The sequence below is a fragment of the Epinephelus moara genome, chromosome 17 (genome assembly GCF_006386435.1).
Source record: "Epinephelus moara isolate mb chromosome 17, YSFRI_EMoa_1.0, whole genome shotgun sequence".
NCBI classification, from domain to species: domain Eukaryota; kingdom Metazoa; phylum Chordata; class Actinopteri; order Perciformes; family Serranidae; genus Epinephelus; species Epinephelus moara.
Genome location: NC_065522.1, coordinates 16,316,240 through 16,334,602, shown reverse-complemented (window position 1 = coordinate 16,334,602; position 18,363 = coordinate 16,316,240). Strand labels below are relative to the sequence as shown.

Here is an 18,363-nt window from a genome sequence, read left to right as displayed (position 1 = left end):
TGAGACAGACTCAAGTCATCACTGCTGCACTGTTGCATTTTTACAGTTTGCCAAATATCTTAGTGCTGATCACTTTATTTCTGGTGTTATAGGTGGGAAATGTGTGCATATCCCTAATGACATCAATGTTATCCCTGCACCATCTAATCTGTAGCATTTCATTTACTCACTGTCTGTCATTGTTTGGAGAGTATTCCTCCAACTTTTTTATCTTTCCACCATTTTCTCCTCAGATTAAGAAACTCTTAAATCACTTAAAAGTCCTCCTCCCTACTCCTGACAGTTTTTCACCTTAGGAGCTCTTTTAAAGGTCTAAGATTCTCTGTGAATAACTTTATCCTTACAAGGACCTAGTGTTAACTTAAAGGGGAAATTCTGAGAAAACGTAACAATTCTAAGAAGTTTATTCGAATTTCGTCACCAGGAGCAGCTCTTAGTACTAGGATGCTTTGTGAATACGGCCCCAGGTGAATAAATCAGCAGCTTCATGTTACAAACCAGCGTTTCTCTGACACTGTTGGGCTCATCGCAGACGGGCCGTCAGCCCAGCACCTGTTAATGTGTGCTCACCTTTTTTCTTCGATAAGTTGAGATCCAGACGTTTAAGAGGTTTTTATTGAGAGTCGAATTTTCTGCAAAGGTCTCTTCCTCTCCAGAACAAATGGACTCGGTGATAGAAACCAGTAAAATCAATGAATAAAGCAGAATAATGTGAAAAATCAGTGTGTGTTTCTTTTTTTTTTTCTTGTTGCAGAGGGGCCTCTAACTATCATGAATGGCCCTCTCTGGAGCAGGTGTTTAGTTTGTCCATTCTAGGCTACTGTAGGAACATGGTGCTGCAACATGGCAATCTCTGTAAGCAAGGACTAAAAGGCTCATTCTAAGGTAACAAAAACACAATTCTGTTTTTCAGGTGATTTTATACACTAAAGAAAACAAATTTCTCAGATAATATTCCATTACTGTCAGTTTATCCCCCTAAATCCTTCACACTGGACCTTTAAAAGAGGTAAATATAGGATAGAATAAAGATATAATTGAGTATAATAAATACTATAGAAATATGTACATATATCTGAATTAAAATGAAAGAGCTGTGCATTTTTTAATAGTTGTAGTTGGTGCAGAAATGTGTAAAATTGAACAAGAAATGTGCAGAGGTTCACAGTAGGAGGTATAAAATTCATCAACAGGCCACCAGTAACTGTGCCATACATTTACTGTTGTGCTGCTGATCCGGTGGAAGTGCCAAGAGGTCGATAAGGGTCATAAATGACTGACTGCACCTTTGAGAAAAGCAGAGATCCTGTGCTATGCAGCCTACAGCCAGGTGTGATTACCACGTAAAGCCACAAGATGGCGCCACAGTAAGCCAAAGCTTACAACCACAGTCAATACACCACTATAAAGCATCTCAGGAAGTCTCATAAAGTACTGCAAATAACAAGAAACACTATGTGACAGTTTCCAGCACTACTTTGTCTCCTTTTTGGTTTTCTATGCATGCTTAGATTTTAAAATCAGCTTGTTTCCTGCTCAGTGCTGGTTTGCAGCATCTTCTAAATCAGCACCATGGACAGCAACAGAGGAGTCAGCAACCTGCAGGAGGAGAGTCCTGTCGCAAACAGAAGGCAACAGCGCCGCTGAGTGGTGGAAGTGGAAAATGGCAGGACTCTGTGAGACACCCTATAGTGTCTGCACAGCACTGTCAAATGCATTTGTAGTTTCTCCCAAGGTGTTAATAGACCAAACAGCAACTACTGTATTTACTGTACACCAGGGACACTCAACTTTCTCTGCCTGGGGGCCACTTTTGCAAAATGTCAGGAAGCCAGCAGCCAGTCAATAAACAAAAATGAATAATATTTATCAGTATACCACCTGGCACCCTATCTTGGGCCAGATTTGGCCCCTGGGCCCTAAGTTGAGTATCACTGCTGTACACTATAGTCTACAATGCCTGTTGGTAACAAAAATTATTATGCGGGTGGAATACAAATTAATACTTGTTATAGAGTATGCAGATATATTTGCATCAAGTGCAATAATACTTTTATTGTATTGTATGTTTGTGATACACTAAATGTCTTTAATGTAAGCTTCAGTTATTATAATACATTTAGAGTGATTTCATACTTTTACAATTGAATATGTCCAAGAAAACACCCTTTATATTAAAGAATATCATGTTTTATTTTGTTATCTATCTGTATTTGGCACAGGTGGAATGACGTCAGTGAAATTACATTGTTTATCTAGACTGAAATAAAATGCCTGGTGATTATTTTTCGTTCCCATGTGTTTACATGATGTACGTGTGTTATATTCCCGCAGGCCCGCAGCGGCTGCGCCTCCTCGGGGAGGCGCTCTGCTCTGCCCGCTCCGCTCCGCTCACCCATGCTGCTCGAAGGAGTGGGTGGTGGCCTCGGCTATCATCGGCGAAAGCCGCCGCGCTTCGGATGCGCATGCGCCGCCGATTTGCTGCATCTCCCTGATTCGTTTCAGCTGCGTCAAGCTGACGAGCGATACCACGACAGACACCAGCATTTAAGACATTTAACGTTCAACATGAAGTCACTTTAAATTATTTTTACGCTATTGTACAACTGTATGTGTGTATTAACGTATGTAGTGACAGTTTCGTTGTCATTTGGAGAGATGCTTCGTCGTATTTGTAGCATTTATGTGTAACGTCAGCGCTGTATGGGTGGTCTAGTTAACGTTACTAACGTTTCTGTTAAACGTTAGCTCACTTCTTTGACAGCATTGCGACCAAAAGGCAAACATTTACAGGCAGAAGGTAAGAAAATTAGGTGAGGTTAAGGGTAAAAATAAACTGGACAAAACTAAGTGACTGTTCTTTGGTAAAACTTTGACTTTTAAACTTTTAAAGTTCATCTGTATTTGACTCTAACGTCAACTTTACAAATAGTCCATCTTTGACACTGTCTTTGACCATATATTATGTATAGCCTTCACTTAAAAAGGTTACTGCCATCAAATGCTTACTTGCAGACCTTTACAGATTTCATTTAATATGTATTTAATATTTTACTTGATCAGGAAAATCCTCATTGAGATTAAAAAATGTCATTTCTAAAATTGTCCTGGCCAAGTCTGGCAGCAGCACATTTGAACAAACCTGCAGACAACATGTAATAATCAAATCAGGTCAACAGATCCTGAATCAGATAGAGGCAGATATACAGTCAAAAGATCTACAACCTCGTGTACTTTCCTTCAGCTTCTTCAACCTACATCTAAAAACAAAGACAAGCCTTCCAACACCAAATTCAGTCTGCAGCAACTGTGTACATAAAAGCCCTTTTCCCCATTTCAGCACAAACTATGGGAGCAGATGGCAAGACTCGGTCTAGTGATTATGTCACAGCACAGACTGTAGCTTCCAGTATTTTCCAGATGGATATAGTTATAAGACAAGAGGGATACAAGATAAGGATTGCCTTATAAATGCAGGGTGTCTGCAGGTCCTAAAAAGTCTTAAAATGTCATAAATGCAATGTTTTAAGGTCTTAAAAGTCATTAGTCTTAAATTTAAATTTGTGAGGTAACTACTACAAACATTTTATCTACTTTCATTGATCCATTTTTAAATGTTAATGTTACAAATCTTATAAAACTATGATACTGTCATTTTACTTCGTACTTGTGCTGATCTATTGGCAAATAACACCTACCTCTGCACAAGAACACATACTTACCTGCAATGCTTAAATAAGTAAAACATGATTTGTCCAAAAATCTGTCCTAAATTTAGTTAAAGTGTAGGTAAATAAATTACATGTCTGATACCTGTAGACACCCTGAAATGAGGACATACCAGTGATACAGTCTACAGCCAACCCTAGCATACAGGAAGCAATGCTGAGTGAGGGCCTTGAGATTTGTGATGTACTTCAATGCTCCATGATATACAGTATGTAAGAAGAGAAGGCATTTATATACACTCAGGTGCCAGTTTATTAGGTACACATAGCCAAGGCGAAAATAACAATCTTGCAATAAGTCCTACGTTCCCATTTTAGAGAGATGTTGATTCAGTTTTATGGTTATTAATGTTGCTTCTGGCTGAGAGGAGTTTCCAATATTAAAAGTGAGGGTAGAGTCATTAATAGAAACATCTGACAGTGTTTTTGCATTTCAGTTCAACAGCACCACAAACTACAGCCTCCAAATTCCCATACAGTTGAAGCAACACCTCCAAAGAAGTTCCATCAAAATGTGAACATTATAACCTTCATGAATTTGGAGTTATTACAGTGCTGGTGTACTAAACCCCATTAGTTTTACCAAATTAGAATTGAAATGTAGGCTGTATTTGCAATTGAACCAAAATAGAATAATTACCCAAACCTGTAGTGGCATAACTGAGATGAATAGCTTAAACATGAATGCAAGTAGTAGAACCAATGGTTTCTATCAGAATATCTTTCTACAAATGAGAGGGATTTTTAGTTTGACTTCCTGTCGAAAAGAGACATCTGCACTTGTGAATAAAAAAGCTTTTCCCTTGATTTATTTTAGTGCATTTAAAAGTAGTAATAAGCAGTAAGTGGTATTTATATTGTATATGCAGTTTATTTATATAAATTCATCAGTTCGGACTAATATTTATGTTATGTGTTATTTTGACAGAGACAATAAATGTAAACATGCAAAAAGATGAAGTGTTTATAGGATATAGCAGAAGATAATTTAATAGGCTTTAAAATTCTGTTTTTAAAAAATACACAAACTAATTATAAGACAAATTCAGGATAAAAACAACAGAACAGTTAGAACAAAAACAATATGTAATGTGAAAAACGTTTGAAAACACTTTATTCAAAGAATATTTCCAATTGCTCATGTCTAGCTTGTGTTTCCCCAGCCGAGGCTTTTATTTTGAAACGTAAAGCGGAAGTGCTTTGTGTTCGCGACAGGCCGCAGCTTGACGCTCGTCAGGTCGACGGACGCTGCCTTGGAAACGACATAAATCCAGTCCACGCAGCTGGGTCGCGAGCAGGGACCCAGATTTCCTCACTTCAAAGGCATCCGCTCCTCTTCCTCCTCCTCCTCCACCTCCTCTTCCTCCTCCTCCACCTCTCTCCATCCATCCATCGAGCTGCGAACATGGGCGAGCTGAAATGAAACGCAGAGCCGGAGAGAAGCAGCGGGGAGAAGCATTTAAATAAGCCAGAGAAGAAGAAGACCGCAGCCAGGTAAATCTGATTTTAAATCCGGCTTTGCATGTGACAGCAGCGGTGTGCACCCATGCCTCCTATGGGAGCACGTAGAGTGGAGGGAGGGCGCGTTTGTTATTGTTGTTGCATCGCGCACACACACGCAGAAAACACAATGCACACGCACTTATACAGAGGAAGCTGCATGCTTACTAATTAGCGCCCATTTATTTATCTGCAGCCTTCAACACCCCTATGTGCCTCCCGTTTTTTCTTTTTACTCCATTTTAATCGTGACCGTCGTTTCCAACGCTCTGGTCAGGTGTGTCTCTGTAACCGCCCGCAACAAAATGTCACCAGTTGGTTGGATGTGTCACAGGATTTGGCAGGGAACATGCTTGTGGCGGGGTGTAGGCTAGGAAGAGAGCAGTGGGGCTTATACGGGAGGTGTGTGGAGGATTAGTCTGTGCCAGGGACCCATTCTGTCTGCCTGTCAATGTGCTGCTAGAATAGCATGTTTAGAGATGTGTCCTGAACTACAGCATGTATAGCCTTGAATGCACCTTATTCTGTGGTAGAAGTTCCTATATTGAGCATTTATTGCATTGAAATAAATAACATATATATATATATACGTTTATTGTGAATTATATGTTAAATGTTTTATTTTTGATCATGGATATGTAATAATAGCAGGCCCTCTGGATTTTTGTTCTTGCCCGTCTCTCTATTGTGGCACATTTTAATGTTGTCGCTCCTGTTGCTGTTGCTCTACTCTGCTAGTTGATTCCTTGTCCTCAGCTTGTAAACGGCTAGCTAACATCTGAATCCAGGTAACCTCTTATTGTCCAGTCCATCTGTGGTTTGACCCAGGGAAAAATTGCAATAGTAGTCATTAAGTCAAGGTTTTTTTGTGATCTCTTGAGCGAACAACGTGTTTCGCCTGTGGCTTTTTCACGTTCACTCAACAGAATCATTTGAGCACTCACAGGTTGGTCACATGACTAATTATCAATTATTTCACTTTTCTTTTTCAATAATTTTTCTTTCACATTCTTCAAAAACATTTTTCAAAAGATAATTAAGTCAGGGCCACATAGGTCAAAGAAAACTTTATTTCCATTTGCAGTATAATATTTGGCAGTATGGCTCTGTTCTGGGGCCCCTCTGCCTTTCCTCAGGCCTACGGAGAAAGCCTCTTCCATGCACCTACGTGGAAAGCCTAAGGCGGAGAGAGCTCATCTCTCTGCCCTTTCGCGTGCTAATGGAGAAAGCCTGAGGCAGAGAGAGCAAACCTCCCTGCCCTTCCATGCGCCTACATGGAAAGCCTTAGGCAGGGAGAGCAGCAGCAAAGATGCAGTCTATCTTTCTTTATAAAATCTTTGTCTCGGTCATCTAAAAATATGGAAAAAGAAAAGTGAAATAACTGTGATAATTAGTCATGTGAGAGCTCGTGATTTTGTTGAGCAAACCTGAGGAAGCCGCGGGCGAAACATGCTGTTCACTCCTAATAAAATCACAGAAATTCAGTTCAGTGTGTGGTGGTTTATGGTGATGATCCTTGAGACTGGCTGTGCAGAGGGAGTTCTGATTATTTATATTTTCATTCTTTGGTTTAACTGTAGGTGCCATTGAAGGTTGATATCTATGACTAAGCTGCCACTTGGAGTTTTGTTGAAATATCATCTAGAGATAAAGAGTTTTAAAATAATACCAAACCAAACTAGAATTTGCCACCGTGGGTGGTACCAGTTAGTGGAAATTCTGACCTGGATCCATAAAACAGGATTACCATTGACTCCCATAATGTTTTTGACTGTAACAAGTTTCCACTATTGCACCGTATGTGTTTCCTATCCCATCACATCTAAGACGTACAGGATGCCTAATCTGGTACATCATTGTGAGGCACAGCGTTTCATATTGCTTTTGCAATTTATTCAGATTTAAATATGAATTGTTTTAAGTGAATGAAAAAATAAGATGAAGATAATAGCTGCGTTTCAGTTCAGGATTGGAAGGCTGCATTTTAACACTGATTGCAACCAAGGCAACGAAGGCTCCTTCAAATGCAGCCGAGAAATGCAGCCTTCTATCCCAAGATGCATTGCACTCCAGTGATGATTATATACTACGTTAACTAGCAGTTGTTAACTAGCTAACAGTTAACTGTTGTTAACAATACGTTTACCTGAAAACAGTCCTACATCAGCCTGAAATATATCAAACTGCGGTGACTCCGGTATGTTTATATGCAGGAATGAAATTTTACAACAGAGCCCAATCGTCAAATTTGATCATTTTGACTCATTTAGTCCATCAAAAGAAGATGAATCAGCAACCATTTTGATAACTGTTCAAGATATTTATCAAGCAAAAATGCCTGATTTCATTTTCAAATGTCAGCATCTGCTCATAATAGTCATGTAAATTGAATATCTTTGGGATTTAGACCCTTGATCAGACAACACAAGCAATTTCAATATGTTGCCTTGGGCCATGGGATATTAGGTCCAATATTTTTTGACATTTTGATGGCAAAGTAATCAATTACCCAAGATTATTTGGGACAGCTTTGGGATTTAAATAGAGCATCATCATTTGTTGAATACTTGCATGGCAGGTTAAAGGCTCATTTATACTCCCTTTACATTGTAACCATCATCGTCTCATGTGTTCTTTACACTGGCATGGATATATCGACCAGAGGGCACTGGAGGGGCAGCCGTCCAGCACAGGCCTCCATTTTTCCTTCGCTACTGCCAAACTAACATTTAACTACCGGCCATTCTCCTCCCAGCTGTTCTGTAGTTGGTGTTTGTCCCTGTGCCCTCGGCGAAGTGACATCATATAACCTGGATGTTTAAAATATCTGACCAACCTTTCATAACCTCTCAAATATACCGCAGTTTTTAAGATGTCTTTGTCATGTCCTTTGCTCGTGTTTTGTTCCCACAATTTTAGACAGGGGGCTCCGTCCATGTCCATATATGTACCTAAGGACTTTGACGCACCAAGCCAACAGTTGGTTGTCGATCAGTGAGGGGCCGTTGGTGAACGTCTGTCGCCCTGGTTTTTGCAGTGTCCTGCAGCATTGGCGCTAGTTGGCCCTAGTTTGCTTTTCTCCGGCTGAATCAGTGTCAGAGACGGCGCAGCCCATCGGTGAAGAAGTCACTCTGATTGGCAGTTCAGCTCAGCGCATGAGAAGAGAAACAGAAGTGAGAAAGTTATTGTCTCTCACGCAGGCGCAGAACGTTCATGTGAGTTGGCCTTTGGCTGTAGTCTTTGCGATGTGTTCGAGTGCAACTTTTTAGCTCAGATAAAGGCGACATGAGGCGACACATTGGTTGGCCTTCGTCGCTGCTAGTTCTTGGTTTGTTTGGTTTGGTTTGTCCTGGGCTTTAATGTTGAGCGTAAATGAGGGTAAATCATCCAGCAGGGTGAGAGTTCAGACCCCTTTCGGTATTCTTACTTTTGACCCTTAGGCTCTTCTTATTTTAGCTTTCAAACCAATGACCTGTTTGCAAAGCCCATCTGGGACTCATTAGTCATTAAATGTTTTATTTCTCAGGTGTTACCACTGTACTTGGATGTACAAGCCACAAATTGAGTCTGACCCAACACAAATGTTCTAACTGGATAAACTGGATAGTTAATGTGAGGCTCTGTGAGTTTAGACCGTTTATAACCACTGAAAATAACAACTCTGTCATTAACAAAATATACTGAGTCCAATTCTGTGAACAGCAACTGAGTCCTTTCAAGTCTAGACTCCAGCTTGGGCGAACAGTGATTAGATAATAGGTTTTCTTTGTGTGTGTGTGTGTGTGTGTGTGTGTGTGCGTGTGTGTGTGTGTGTGCGAGAAGCTGCTGTACAGTACAGAGTTGTATTCATAAGAGACAGTGCTCAGACAAGCTTGTGCTGATTCCTTACGTAAGCGAATCATCGAGGAAGGAGGGCAAAGACGGCTGAGCGCTAAACAAGCGTAAACGCTCAAACACACATATGATGCATAACTACACACACACACACACATTCAGACACAGTAACCTAATGTCAGGAAGTGAAGCAGAGACAAAGGAGGGGTGATGCTGTGCTGGTGGACAGAAACTTCTCTGTTCTCTGCTGAGGGCATAAAGGGCATTTTTCTGTTTTTTCAAGCACTTTTGAGATGCACACTTCCCACTTTTTTCCCAAAGGCATTCCTAGTTTGCTTACATTTACAGATATTTTTTCCTGCCCTTTCTCCAATCTTCTATACAGTGGAGCTCAGTAGTGACAATGCATTTTTAATGTGTAAATAAACTGAAATAAGGGCTTTGTTTTGAGGAAGTTTGTTTCAAAATAAGATCAAATTTGCAAAGTACTTGGAGGCATAAATCCCACTGTTGACTCTGGTCCTGCAGCTTATGTTTATTCACTCACTGCCAAAGTTATATGAGAAGATGGACTGTGCAGATTAAACAGCCAACACAGGTTAATTGTTAAAGTTTGCTTGTAGTTGAAGTTAGCCAGGCTAACTGTTTCCCCCTACTTCCAGTCTTTATGCTAGGCTAAGCTAATTGCCTGCTAGCTGTAGCTTCATATGTAGTAGGTGTTGTTCAAATACTGATACCAGCATCATAAAGGCCTCTGATACTGCCTAAAAGCTGGATCAGGAATCGTGAGCACACAAGTCTATGCACCGACCTGATACCACAAAAATGATTGATAACTTTAAAGTAGTTTCACACCTTGATAAAACAGCAGTTATCTCAGAAATCAATTCTTCTTTGCAGTAGAAAAAAGTAGCCTACAGAGCAGGTTGTGCTCTGCGGCCTCTGGCAACTACTGGTTTTGAACGGCGGAGAAAAATTGACAAAATGAATATTCAGTTAAAAGTATAACGTTAGCCATTAGCAAAACTAGATACTAGATAACTAGATAATAAAAAAAGTTCTATGGTGTTCATTCTCTGTAGGTATTTGTTTATGTATTTCAAAGTAACGCAATATATATCTCAATATTTTCTCCAAAATGGGCTACATGTTTTCAGTAGCAAGTTAAAGCCACGTTTGAGATGTCACAAGCACTTTTATACAAACAGACTGTGTTCAAAATAAAATGCAAAGACAGGGATTTTTCCCCCTGTTTGAAAATATACAGCTGCACAACTTGTAAATGAATATACAGTGTGTAAACTAAACAGCAAGGCTGGATGTTAACTTTTTGCCTATAGCACTGAAGCTACAGAGGTTTATAAGTTTGTAGAACATGAGTATATAAATATCAAGTTTTCCATGGCCTTTCAAATGAACCTAGTGCTGGAAAATGATTTAAATGTTCTTTCTTTATTTATGCACCTAGCATCAACAGAGGCCGAGGGAGGGAAGGAGTGAGAGACGCTTTGTCCTCGTTATATACATATTGTATAAAATGTCTGTGTTGTCGCTGCATTTTTTAAAAACACATCTTTCACCTGCATTCAGGCGCTGTCACACTGTCACACAATACACTACAACTACCAAAAAGAACGGTGATGCCCTTTGATCCACCTCACACACAAACTACCAAACTAACGCTCACCTGGCACGATCAAGCAGCTCTGTCTCACACACATGTAGTGCAGTGCAGTGCTGTGCTGCACGTGTGCCATTGCAGTCATTTCATTCATCTCACAGACTGATTCAGCGTAGCACGTGTACATATAGACTGATGTCACACTGTAGACTCATCAACAGATTAAACAGAGGAGCAGCTCTGTGTCTCTCTGAGTGTTGCTGGAGAACTTGTGAGTGAGTGGGGCGGAGCTGTGCGGAGAGTGTGAGAGAGGAGAGATGAACACTGGCATGGCTTTTTGGAAGAACGGCATTATGTAACGCAGCTTGACCCTATATCGATATAAAGGATATTGGCTAAATCTCTATCTTCTTTGAAAATATATTGATATATTGTACATACCTTTACTTTCAGGGCGTGTGTCCTTTTTTTTGGTTTTGTTTCTATGACAAAAATATCTTAACACCAGCATTAGCCAGGTAGCTAACATAACGCTACATCAACAGAGGGTTGACACAGTTAACTTAAAGCTTACAAAGCAAATGGTGATAAAAGCACAACACTCAGCAGCAGCATCCAGTGTCTGCCGGCCCGATCTAGCTAAAGCTGCTGGCCTAGCTAAAGAAGCGGCAGTTACATAGCCGGCGCCTTTCTGAAAAGTTCAGAGATTTTCAACTGAAAGAGCTCAAAGCGGCCGCACAAAAGGCAGAGCTCTCTGAACAAAGATTCTTTCCCCAAACTAATTTTACTCATTTAAAAATGGCATCACCATAAAATGAACAACTTACTCATTTAAATAACAAAAGAGGAGCATACTTAATACTATTTGATTCACATTCCTCCACCAATAAAACCATTAATAAAATATGTATTATCCATTTAAAAAATTGCACTGACAGCCTACAAACATAAGCTGTGATTTTCTAACAAACACACTGTGTTTGTTAGAAAATCACAGCTTTTCAAAATCACCCAGAGACAAAGCAAATGCCTCTTTGTAAATGATCAAAAATTGGAATCTATTGATTACCTGTTGCTCAAGTAAAGGAATGGAAGTTTCAGCATTCTGTTTTAGAGCTACTTTGGGGTATTTTATACAGTCATATCTTAGAGGACATAATCTGCTCTGCTTTTAAATAAATGGACATCAGGTGATATCTGTCCTTAGGTTTTCCTATTAATGAGTCCTCAAGTGAGGAACACTCTGTGTGTATCTTTAATTTAGAGTATCAACCCAGCTGGATCACTTTGGTCTTCCTCTCTTTGCTTCACATCTCTCTGTCTTTATTTATTTATTTATTTATTTTGTGAGTCTTTTCTGATGCAAGACTTGTTTTGAAGCTCGGGTGTAAACAGAGTGTATTGCCTTTGTGCGGCACTTTGAATTTTGAATATTGCCTCATAAAGTGAAGGTTGATGGAATATTGGAGTAACTTTAGTGATTTTATGATTGTACTAAAGGTTTAGGCTCTTAGTTTCATGGCTAAAGGAGAAAATACATAAAATGTCCACTGTGTGATTTGAGAAATGGACGGCTGCCAACCTGAAAACAACCGTCCATCTTGCTCTGTATGTTTTTGTCTGCCAGCACCTTGCAGAGTCTTTGGTAGAGATTTAAAGCTGCTACTTTATCCTGAGCTGTGTCTCTGCTGAAGCACTGAGGATGATTAGGATTCCAGAGGTGTGTTTTCACAGTAATCTGTATTTCAGGAGTCGTCTGCACTCTTTCCCCGGGTAGAGCGCACATTATGCTCATACGTTTTCCAGATGCACGGACGTTTTCTGCTCTCCTCCCCGAGGAGCTTGTTCTGTTACTGAGCCTCCAGTCTGTTCCTCGGCCTCCTCTTTGAACCAGATCTGCTGGATTTTAAACGGTTCCAGGTGAAAGGAAGTGGGATTTGACTGTGTTATTCAAACAGATCTCTGCCTGCCTTTTGGATTTTCCCTCGGACACATGTTCAGCACGTCTGGTTGTGGCTAATGGTTTGAATTAACTCTGAAGATACACAGCAGCCTCTTCAGGGTGCACTCAGACTGAGTGATGTGGCCACTTAGAGATCCACTCAGGGGCTATTCATAGTTTGAATAACCATCTGACACATTGAATAGGATCTGTCTGTCATGACTCTTCTGTACAGGATATTTCACTCTGTTCCCATTGAGAGATGGGATAGCTGTAGAATAATGGCTGCAGTGAAAGTCACTAAAAATAGAATCTGAGCATTTCTGTTCTGTGATGAATGAGATGAAAACAACACATACACTTCACCAGGGTTCATCAGCATTATAGTTTCTACAAAGTAAAACTTGAGCCACAGAATAACTTGAAAGATGCTATAAAAATATATACACATAATGGGTCATGAAACTTGAGCAGAACGAATTTGTGTGCCAACTGTGTGCAGAAGGAAATTTCTGTGTATTTTGGCATTCATCAAAATGTTAGTGGCTCCAATCTTTTTGTAGGTACTAACGAAATCTTCATTTAGCAGATTTAAGCTTCAGATTAAGTGTCTTAAAAATGTGAATGAGTTATTTAAGTCGACTGAGTACATGTGTTTTCTACATTTCTGGCATCCCACTCCCACTCGCCCTCCACAAATTTATCTTCTGTTTGAGACTATGAGAACCACCTTACTGACCAAACACTAAGCTATCAGTGATGGTTGTCAGAATGTGCAGCGATTTAACACTTAATATAACACGTACGTCACCGTACCTTCTGAGTTTGCTGTTGAGTGTTCCAGGGGAAGCATGTTGCTGTCTCCGTCAGGAATAATTCCTGACAGAGAGGTCGCTCCGATGATGCAAGAAATGCGCTCATCTGCAGAAGAGGGCTGTGACTGGGAAGAACTTCCTGTAGCTGTTTTTTTTTGTTTGTTTGTTTTTAGTTTACTTGTGTGTCATATCTAGGGCTGTAGTCTCCTGGTCAACTAGTTGATTATTTGGTCGCTATGCTCTCGTCCGACCAAATTCTCATTGGTTGAATAATCACTGTGTTGCTTTCATAAGGAGAAAAGTGCTACATCAATAGCTTTCCAGGATTAATCCATTATTTCCTGCGGCAGGGGGAACAGGCTAAGTTACCTGTGAAAATGGGGGTGTTTTCACTCTGGCCTCTCCTTTAAGCTTGTATTCAACATAATACTGAATTATCTCAATGAAAAGTACTGAAACAAATGTGTATGTGACAGAAAAAGGCAATACATTATTTTGGCTGGTAAAAAATATGCTTAGCCGGTGGATTTTTTCATCTACCAGTCCCCTTGGCCGGTGAGCCAAAAAGTTAATTTTCAGCCCTGATTGTGAACAACAAATTTGTGTTGAAATCAGCAGGAGGAGACGGTAACAAAGTCCTAGTGTCCTCAAACGAGACGATCATAAAGTCCCAATGTCCTCAAACGAGACGATAATAAAGTCCCAATGTCCTTCAATGAGCTGATGATAATTTCCCAATGTCTTTAAACAAGTACTTTCTAATTAACAGTGATCTTGTTACTGTTGCTAAAATTGGTCAAATTTGTTGCCATATCAAACTACAAACATTATTAATCATAAATAAACAAGTTTCAACCATTAAATTCGATCAGGTTTCGTACCTTGTCTACTATCTGTGTCGGGGTCGGCTGCAGACTGACTTGGCAGAGGTGGCGGCCATCTTGATTTTACATGTGTTAGTGTATTGTGGTCTTACTACCACTAGATGGCACAAAAAAGGGACAAAGGCCAGAGTTCTAAGTTATGAATTCAGTATAAGGTCCAGTAAACCCAAATATCATGTTCACATTTGAGGACACAGGGTCTCAGGAGGATATTATTATCAAAGCAAAAAGAATTCACGATACTGATAGTGTCACAAACTCGATGATTTAAGATGTTTCTATTATTATGTATGTATCAATAACATCATATCACTGTGTGTGTGTTTTTATCGTCAGTACTGGTTTATTGTGACAACAATAACTCAAGAGGGTGCACGAACAGTAGGGGATAGCATCATTCTCTCAGACAGATAAAAAAATAAATAAAAATGCAAATGCAAAACTGTGCCACCAAATATACTTTGGTCGTTTTTATACCTGGACAGCCCGCTTAATAAAGTCCATTTGTGGGAAACACTGCAGCTAGGATCAGAAAATGTTTGGCCATTTTGCTTAAGAATTACTGAAACAATGACTCGATTACATATTGTAGTAAAGTGATACGACAAACATTTTTCTGTCAACCTGGAAATTAACTAATCATTTAAGCTGTAATACCATGTAAAGATCATATCATATAAACATCAAAACCAGCATTAGACTCAAACTTGGGATACTCTTTCACTGTCAGTCAACAGAGTCAAAGGTTAAAACAAATCTGCCTGATAAAACATACAAACCAAACCAACCGATCTTAACGTTGTTACAGCATTGCAATGATGCCACATTTTAGATTTAGTATTCGGAGTATAGCATTCACAGATGTCATTGTTAATGCAGTGATGCAAAAGGCAGCATTACACAGGTAATACTGCAGCCCCAGAATACATTTTGGAGAAAACGTTTTATAGCAGCAGTTGAATTGCATGTTATGGATGATAAAGACACAACCAATCTTTCTCATATCTTTCTGCTGATAGTCCAAGTGCGTGAACTCTATCATGATGTCCATTTCGTCCTTTATATTTCCTGCTGGCTGCGCTGCCCAAGTCTATTTATCATAAAGTTAGTTCTGCATCACAAGTCCTAAGGTACAGACAGGAAGGGGAAACTGTTCAGCATTATCGCTGTCAGGAAATATATATTTTTCTAAAAGACTTTGTCTCTTGCTGCTGGGAACATTGCCAGGCCGTGTTTGCCCCAGAACTGTGTATCATCGTTCTTCCACCTGGTCTTCTGACCTCGCTGCTTTAACTGCGTCGGCTTTTGTTGTGTTATTCTCAGTGGGATGATGCAAAGTGCAAGCAAGGCCAGTCTATTGACGACGCATCAGCGTGGGTGTTACATTGTACAATGACACTGATCGGCTGGCTGTGTACCTCAGTCTGCTGCTGCTGTGTGTGTGTGTGTGTGTGTTTCCTTTTGTGCCCGTCTGTGCTCTGCATGTGTGTCTCTAAGCCAAAAAGAATTCTGTAATGCAGCGGTGTGAGATTTACTTTAAAAAGACGCACGCACACTAAATTCTCCCTCTCAACATCCATGTTATGATCTGTTATTTCTACCCCACCCGAGGAAGCCAGCCTTACTCAGCAATTTCCAGGCTCGTTCATTGTTGGAGTGATCGATAAGGCAGCCTTGTCAAGGCAACGGTTGCTAGGAGCAGTGTTTGGGTGTTCACGTGCGGGTGTTGCTGGTGGTTTTATCCCAAGAAGCTATCGATCCAGCGTTGACCCCAAGCTTCAATCTTGGGCCACAGGCCTCGGAGTGAGTGGGTGAGTGTGTATGCTGTGTTAACTGGTGGGAGTAAAAAGACGGAAATGTAAGTGGTAGCTGGTGTGACCACATCCTCAACATGATACTTTATCAGTTCCTGTGGTGAAAGCAGAGTCTTTCTTTCCTCCATCCACAGGGAGGCTAGAAGTAAGGTCCAGTCTTTCTGGTTCACTGCCTTGCTCAGAGGTGCTTCAATAGAGTGGATGCTTACAGATGTGAGGGCTTTTACCCTAGGGCTGGGCGATATGGCCAAAAATGTTATCATGATCGATCTCGATTTTTATCACGATATGTAGTTTTTGTTGATTCTGCCAGTTCAGGGAGCATCCTGATTGGAGCTTGAAGAAACAAGAGATTCATTGAAACTTAATAAAAGTTTAATAATATAAAACACTAAATAAAATGCTTTTCCAATATTGAGAACAAAATGTTTTTACAGGGTATATGCAGGAATCCTGAGGTTAATTTCAATACCTTTTTAAGACTTTTTAAGACCTTCCAAAAAAACCTTGGGATTTGATTGTGGAAAAAAAATTGAATATTCAGCCTTTTTTTCCTCCCGTTTTTTGGGGGACCTTGAACGCAACACTAATCATGCTGTCCGTTTACGGTTGTTTTTTTCCCCCTTTAGCCATATGTAAACTCAAAGAACGAGAAGCAATGTCAAATAAAAGCTTTAACTTATTGAAACATTGTATATAAACTTACCGCTTTGAATGCTTCTCACATGGGGTAATGGCTGCAAAACACGACTGGATAGACTGTTGTTTTGCTAAGCTGCCGCTAGCGACGCTAACAGCAGATGAAGGGGTCTTGCTAGGCTGTGTGTGTGGAGTCGGGGCAACTTGAGGCCGCATAGTTAGACTCTCTGTGTAGTCACTGGGATGGTGCCGTCTCAGGTGATTGAAAAGGTTTGTGGTGTTTCCCGACCTGGTTGGTACCAACCGCCGGCATATTTTGCAGACCGGCTTCATCTGCTCCTCGTCACTTTTGAGGTAACGTTATCCAAACCACTTCCACACAACTGACGTCGCGTTATCTCTTTTTTCCAACAGTATCTTCGGTTCAGGATGATATAGTGATGTCGCTTTCACGTTGTGCATTATTTTTTCCGTCCTCGACTTCAGTTTCACTCATTTTTTCTCCTTTTTCCAACTTCTCTCTCTCTCTCTTTACCTCCCGTCACGGCTGTAGCCACGCTTACAATGAGAAGTGGGTGTATCCTGCCTGCATGGCATACGGTAGCCGGCAGACTCTGATATGCTGTTGTTGCGCTTACTTTTGTTATATGATATCTATTCAAAACGTCCCATGCTGATAATTGAGATTGATCAAAATTTTATCGCAATCCCGAATTGAGATCGTATGATCGCCCAGCCCTATTTTACCCTTAAAGGAATACTTCACTCCCCTAAATGATTACTTGTGTATGAATTACTCACCCTGTGTTACGCTTAATTTCAAAGAGTTGTTCTTGCATGCCTCCATGATGAACGAAGAATCCAAAAACGGATGAAAATCTTGATGAATTGAAGTCAAAGGGTTCCGCTTTTAGCAGCATTCACACAACTCGAGCAGTATAATCCAAGTCTCATTTATCCATTCATATGCTCAGTACTTCCCAACACATGCATCTTTTGCTTGAACTTTAATATTTAAAATTGAACTAAGAGTGAAACTTGTCTATGCTCCATTCAAAACCAGACTCCAATGACAAAAACAGTATTTTTACTTTACCTCTTTGAACACAAGATCTGCTGGTCTGCCACTGCGTAGATCAGTTTGTTCATGTTATTGTAGGACTTTGATGAATCCAAACTAATCTTTTAAAACACCAAAGTCACATTTAACACAAATAAAATAACAGATCGAGGAAGCGGTAGACCAACAGCTCCCACATTTAGCAAAGGGAAATTACAGTTTTTGTCAATGGAATCTGGCTTTGAAGAGAGCATAGAAAAGAAAAACTGAAAAGTTCAGTGTCAAATAGGAAGGTTTTAGTAAAAATGCATGTGTTCAGTGAGCATTTGAGTGAGTACTGAGCATACGACTGGATAAATGAGCCTTGTATTATAGTACACGAGTTCTTTGAGAGTTTGTAGGCAGATGTTTTGATAGAGAAAGAAAGAATTTTCGCAGTTTTTGGATTCTTCGTTCACCGTGAAGGCATGTGAGAAAAACAGTTTTCTTCCTGAATTTAATGCTGCACAGTTGGTTGAAAGATTGT

The 18,363-nt window shown here is 40.1% G+C and overlaps 1 protein-coding gene across 1 annotated transcript in view; it reads left to right on the top strand.

Moving 5' to 3' along the window:
• The first annotated feature begins 4,619 nt into the window (after window positions 1-4,619).
• zgc:109889 (uncharacterized protein LOC553542 homolog) overlaps window positions 4,620-18,363 on the top strand; it is a 59,795-nt gene continuing 46,051 nt past the window's right edge. The window contains exon 1 of the mRNA XM_050066558.1: window positions 4,620-5,222. The gene's annotated coding sequence lies outside the window, so the exon portion shown is untranslated. The remainder of the gene's footprint in view (window positions 5,223-18,363) is intronic.